Raw genomic sequence first — 7108 nt, forward strand, 5'->3', positions numbered from 1 at the left:
CTGCTTTGGATTACTTCTCTCTGCCTTTTCGTTAGTTTTGCTAAAGGTTTCTCTATCTTGTTGATTTTCTCAAAAAAGCAGCTCTTGGTCTCATTAATTCTTTGAATTGTTTTCATTTCATTGATTTCAGCACTGAGATTGTTTATTTCCAATTATCTAATCTTCTTGGGTGTGTCTGCCCGTCCCCCCCCCCCCCAAGTCTTTTAGGTCTACCAGTAAGTTGCTTGTATGAGATGTCTCGAAATTCTTTCTGGAGGCACTTAGTCCTATGAACTTTCCACTTAGCACTGCTTTCATTATGTCTCATAAATTTGTGTAAGTCGTGCCTTCATTTTCATTAAATTTTAGGAAGTCTTTTATTTCTTTTTTTTCCTTTCTTCCCTGACCAAGCTGTCACTGGGCAGAGAGTCGTTTAGTGTCCGTGTGTCCGAAGGCTTTTTGTTATTTCTGTTGATGTTGAGGTCTAATTTTATGCCATGGTGGTCTGATAGGATACAAGGGATTATTTTAATCTTCTTGTATTTGTTGAGGCTTGCTTTGTGCCCAACTAAATGATCAATTTTTGAGAATGTTCCATGAGGTACTGAAAAGAAGATATACTCTTTTGAGTTTGGGTGAAAAGTTCTGTAGACCTCTGTTAGGTCCATTTGATTTAGGAACTCTGTAAGTGTCATTATTTACCTATATAGCTTCTGTCTAGGTGATCTGTCCCTTGATGAAAGCGGAGTGTTGAAGTTTCCCACTATTAAGGTGTTGGGATCAATGTGTTAATTAAGTTTTAATAATGTTTCATTTACAAATTCAGGTGCTCTTATCTTTCAGGCATAGATGTTCAGGATTGTGATGTCCTCTGGGTTGATTTTTCCTTTGATGAGACTGATGTGACCCTCCTCATCTTTTTTGATTAATTTTGGTTGAAAATCTATTTTATTAGATATTAGAATAGCTACTCCAGCTTTTTTTCTGTGTCTCTTTCAAGCCTTTTCCAGCCCTTTACTCTGAGGTAATGTTTGTCTTTGTTGCAGAGGTGTATTTTTTTGATGCACAGATTGTTGGATCCTGTTTCCTCAACCATTCTGTTAGTCTGTGTTTTTTTTTTTTTTTAATGGAGAGTTGATTTCATTGATAATGACAGATAATCGTGACTAATGACTGTTAGTCTTTTATTGTGGATTTGGTGGTGTTACTGTGCTTTTATGCTTCTTTTCTTTTAATTTTTTGTTGAGAAGTTATCTATATCTTGTGTTTTCTTGGATGTATTTGATTTTGTTAGACTGGAGTTTTCCTTCTAGTATCTTCTGTATGGCTGGTTTGCTATGTCTATATTATTTAAGTTTAATTATGTCATGGAATATTTTGTTTTCTCTATCTGTGTTGATTGAAACCTTTGTTGGGTATAGTAGTCTGGGTTGACATCTATGGTCTCTTAGACTCTGCATGACATCTGCACAGGCCCTTCTGGTTTTCACAGTTTCTGTTGAGAGGTCTGATATGATTCTGATAGGTCTATTATATGTTACGTGGTCTTTTTCCCTTGCTGCTTTTAATATTTTTCTTTGTCTTATAGATTAAGTGGTTTGATTATTATGTGACATGAGGATCTTCTTTTTTGGTCTAGTCTGTTTAGTGTTCTACAAACCACTTGAATGCTTATGGACATCTCTTTCTTTAAGTTGGGAAAATTTTCTTCTATGATTTTCTTGAAAATATTTTCTGGACCTTGGAGCCTGGAATCTTCTTTATCAACTATTACTATTATTCTTAGATTTCATCTTTTCATAGAGTACTTGATTTTTTGGATGTTTTGTGTTTTGAACTTTTCTGATTATACCTTTTCTTTGAGAGATGTATCAATTTCTGCAAGTGTATCTTCAGCACCTGAAATTCTCTCTTCCATCTCTGGTATTCTGTTAGTGATGCTTACCTTTGTGCTTCCTGATCTTTTCTCTAAGTTCTCTAGCTCCAGGGTTTTCTCTGCTTATGTTTTCTTTATTGATTCTAATTCTGTTTTCATGTCTTGCATCATTTCCTTCATCCCTTTGAATATGTATTCCTGTCTTTCCATATGGCCTCTACTTATTTTTGTTAATTTCCTCTCTCTATACTCTACTTGTGCCTTTATTTGTTTGGCTGTATTTACTTCTATTTCTTTGAGAGCTTTGTTCATTTTCTCTCTATATGCTTCTACTTGTGCCTCTTTTTGATTGGTTGTATTTGGCAGTATTTCTTTGAGAATATTTTGTTTTCCTCATTATGTGCCTCTAATAACTTGATAAGCATAGATTTGAGATCATTTTTCTGTGTTTCCAATGAATTAGGACATCCATTGATTATTGTGGTTGCTGGTGATGATGTTCTGATTTTTGTTGGATGTGTTCTTACTCCTACCTCTAGCCTTCTTCTTATCTGTAACCTTGGGTGTTTGTTCCTAGAGTCTGTACTTCAGTCAGAGTCCATCTGTCTCTGGTGTCTGGAGTATTCTTCAAGACGATGAGAGAGGTCCACTGATTCAAGAGTGGATGTTGGTGTTTCAGCTGTAGCTAAAGGAGGAAAGTTGTGTTGTGCACAGGCATGGGTGTGTGCATGGAAGTGTGCCTTGAAGGATAGGGTGCTAGATCCTGTAGATGCCTGAAAGGGTGGGGCTTTAGCACAGGATGGGTTTCTGGCACCTTTTGGGGGCATAGTACGCATGTGCAGGTGCCTTGAATGCCTCAGTGGCCTATAGGCTTGCTTTAATTTCCACCCTTTATTCAGATCTGTCTGGGCTCCAGGAATTGTTTGCCTGGACTCCACTAGGAGACCCACAGAACTGTTTCTTCAATGCTGAGAAAACTATCCCAAAGATCCCTATGTTGCCCACAGTGGGGGTGTGGATGGAAGGAATCCAATGTCTGGCTGCTAGCGTAGAGGCACCCTGGATCAGGGGCTCTGTACACAGTCACTTGTAGATGCACTCTCTTGCTTTCAGGCCTAATCAGAAAGCACAGGAGTTCCTTCTGTATTCTACTCTCAGATTTGGGCCCACAGGGGCAAAGGAAAGTGTAGGAGATCTGTCAGCTAGGGTGGTGTTCATTGTTTGGCTGCAGGGCAGGGAGACAAGTACTTGAGGCAGCCTCCTCTGCCTTCTCAGTCACCCAGCAAGGAGTCTCCTGCTAGGGCTAGCCACCTCCTGCCACAGACACGGGAGGCCTGTACCTCTGCCGCCATTGCTGTCTCAGTCACCTAGCAAGGTGGCTCATGCTTGGAGCAACCACTGAGGTCTCTGCCCAGCAGGGAGGCCTGTGCTTGGGGAAAGGGGATGTGCAGGGAGATAGAATATCCGCCATTCTCTGTCCCTTGAGATGTCCATGGGTGACCTGAGTACAATATGTCCCAGCTCAAGGGTTATCCCTCTCATCCAGGAAGCCTCAACCCCCATGTTCTGGCTTCAGCTGTCCCTTCACTCACTGATTTCGGAATTTTGGAACCTGTTCACCTCAGATATGGTGCGTGCTATTCTCTGCCATCTTCGACTCCTCTGCCATTTTAAATCTTATTTTTCCATTTATTTTACCTAAAACCATAGATAAATTTCTGTTTTGTTTTTACTTAGTTTTCAGTGGTAAAATGTGGAGAATTACAACTATCCACCAGAGTCATTGTAGAAAAAGTATTTTTAAATTTTATTTATTCATTAACTCTAAATGCTGCTTATAGCCTCCACCCTCCTCACATCCCAATCTCACCTCTTCTCCCTCTCCTCTCCCCTCCCCCTTCCCTATTCCTCAGAAACCGACAGCCCTTCCCTTCTCATCCACCCCAGCTCATCAAATCTTATCAAGACTTAGTGTGTCCTCTTCCTCTGTGTCCTGGTAAGGCAGTTCCTCCAGGGAGAACTAATTGAAAAGCTTGCAGGAGAGTTCATGTCAGAAAGAAACCCCACCACCCTTACAAAGGAACCCACTTGAGGCCTGAGCTGCCCATCAGTTACATCTTTGTAGAGGCCCTAGGTACAGTCCATGCATAGTCCTTGGTTGCTGCCTCAGTCTCAGAAGGCCTCTCAGTATTTATTATTGACACTATTGACACAGTCTGGTAACTTACAGTTAACACATAAAAGTTGATATATGTGAGAAAAATATTCTCTTGGGTATACTGAATTACTATATTATACTATACAAAACTGTTTGCAAAACATGATAACCTTGGTCAAATTTGTTTGAGTTTGAGATATTAATAAGTAAAGGTTAATATATGAAGATTAAATGCTAGAGTTTAATTTCAATGAAGTTTTTGGTTCATCTGTTTTGACTAGTGTGTTTTCTAATGAACTCTCCCAGTTCTGAGGGTTTTTCACAGCTGAATATAGACATTAGATTTTATAGGTACAAAATTTAGCTTAGTGCTAAAGTACACACAATGTACCTTTCCTGGAGGCATGTTTTTATTTTTTTATTATTGTTTTTTACAAAGCCCTGGTGTAGAATGTACTTTCAGTGATATAAAAATAAAAGCAGCAGATAGGCAAACAGGAGGCAACACTAAGCAAAACTCCGCTGGTAATGTATCTGCTTCATTTAGCCTAAAAGAATCGTGCAATATTCTTCTCAAAACTATTTACCTAGCTCAAATTCAAAGCACACGAAACAACAAAGAGTAAATACGAAGACAATTTATAACCACTGGGTATGAGCTGATATTTAAATCTGTTCGTACAAAGCTAAAATATCACTGTGTTTAAGCCCATTATAATGACACTTTTTAGTTATATTAAATTAAAATTATATAATCAGGAAATCTTGGTTACATTAATTTTTTTAAAAAACAAAATTCTGAAATGATATATTCTATAAATTTATATGTAATAATCTCACCATTTCTATTTAGTTTTGTTTTTATCTGAAAATAATCAAAACAAGTTAAAGACAATCATTCCATAGAAATCAGTCCTTTGCTATAGAAATAGTTTACCAAGTCTATTATAGAACAAATCAGTACTCCATTCAATTGTAAAACATTTTTTGTATACCTCTTGTAGTTCCTTGACTTGCTACTGTGACAAATACTTGACAAATCATATCAGGAAGGAAGAGTTTATTTTTGGCTCTCAGGTGCAACACACAGTCTCTTGTGGCAGAATGAATGCTAGTACCCATCTTCCTTTCATTTTATTCAGCTCAGGCTCCCTGTGCATGGAGAGGTGCTGCCCACTGTTAAAGCGGGCATTTCTACTTCAATTACACTAGTCTAAGCAATCTCTCACAAGCATGCTCAGAGGGTTCTAAATTTTGCTAAGATGATAATCAACATGAACATCACAGTAGTAAACCAATTTACATTGACCTGATGTGAGACCTATGAAATATAAAACTGTTATCCGTCTCACTGATAGTTAAAGCACAAATTGTATCCAAAGGGTTAGAGTAACTAATAATGATTCTGCTTCATATATTTGCACGAATCTCAAACACAACCACTTTAAAATATAGAAATTGTTTCCTAGTCTGTTTTTAGCATATGCCAATCACTAAGACAAATTGTTTAGTCATTTTATAAATCTGTTTATAGTGAATGCTTTGGCATCATCAGAAAAAAAAATCCACTCATTCTCCTTTTTTTCTAAACATTTTCAAATAATCACAGTTGTTTGCTAATTGAGTTTTAACTGCGGCGTAAGAGAGTACCATTCTGTACATGCTGCTGTCAATGTCCTGTCCTTGGGTATACTGTTGCTATTAACTGCAAACATTTTCATGCCTCTCTGTACAGCTGTCTCTTATAGTCCAAGGAGTAACAATGCTGATACATGCAGATACCCTCTCACAGCTTCACAAAATAATTTCTGCTAGTTTCCAACATAAAAGTGAAAGTCACACACTAACATCAGCACAGTAGTTTTCTTGAACGTACATGATCATCATCTCTTCTTATTACATTGCTTACCATTTCAAATGAAAAAAAATGCAATGAAAAGACACTGAAATGCAGTGTCTTTCTGGCTTTGGTTAGTATCTTAGTACTAAAGCTTAAAATAATTTATTGTTTATTGACAGTGTCTATTTTCCCTGCTCTAAAATTCTTGTTGTGCATACTGAGATCTCTATGGATTTTCTAATTTTAACTTATGCATAGTTCTTTTTATTTTGTAAAAAAAAAATAGTGTCTACAAAGTATATGCTATGTATGAGAAGTGTCTTCTGTCCAGGTTTGCTGTGTGGTAATGTCCTTCTATTTTGGCATGTGCTAATTGTGATATACAATATTGACAACATAATAGAGTTAACCAATCATTTTAAAAGATTTATGTATTTGTATATGTCTGTCCATACACATGTGTGGACAAATATATGTGACCATGTGAGTGTCTGAAGGGCAGAAGAAAGAATTGGGTGACCTATTCTGTCTCTGGCTTATGCGAAGTTACAGTACCCTGTGTTTTGGTTGTCAACTTGACTGCATCTGGAATTAATACAGAAGCTGTAAAACTACTCTTGTGAGGAACTGTCTTGATTATATAATTTCAATTAAAAAGACCCACCCTAAATATGAGCAGCATCGAAAATTAAAAAAGAAGAAGAAAATTTATTTTTGCCTACATTTGCCTTCACTCAAGAAGGCATTTCATCTATTCTATTTCTTCACAAATATTAGAACTAAATGATTTGAAAGTTCAATGGATAATTCTGAGACATCCTTCATGATAAATATAATGACTACTGGATTCTCAGCCACTCCAGTGGGAGAAAGCCACCATTGGACTACCTAGACTATATCTAAGTACCCAATCCCCTCTTTTTTAATTTTAATTTTTATATTAATTACAGTTTTTTTCACTTTGTATCCCAGCTGTAGTCCTTTCCCACCTCCCTTCCCAATCCCATCCTCTCTCCCTCATCTTCTCCCTGCTTTTCTCCAAATCCACAGATAGGGGAGGTCTTCCTCCCCTTCCCTCTGACCTTAGCTTATCAGGTCTCATCAGAACTGATTGCACTGTCTTCCTCTGTGGCCTGGCAAGGTTGCTTCTCCATCTTTGGGAGGCCCATTCCCCTCCTAATGTATATTTAAATATTCAATAATATATTAATTCTATTAGTTTTTTCTTTTTGTATTGAAAACAGCCTTTTTCTCA

Source organism: Psammomys obesus, unplaced genomic scaffold (assembly GCF_907164565.1).
Source record: "Psammomys obesus unplaced genomic scaffold, mPsaObe1.curated_primary_1811, whole genome shotgun sequence".
In the NCBI taxonomy this organism is placed as follows: Eukaryota; Metazoa; Chordata; class Mammalia; order Rodentia; family Muridae; genus Psammomys; species Psammomys obesus.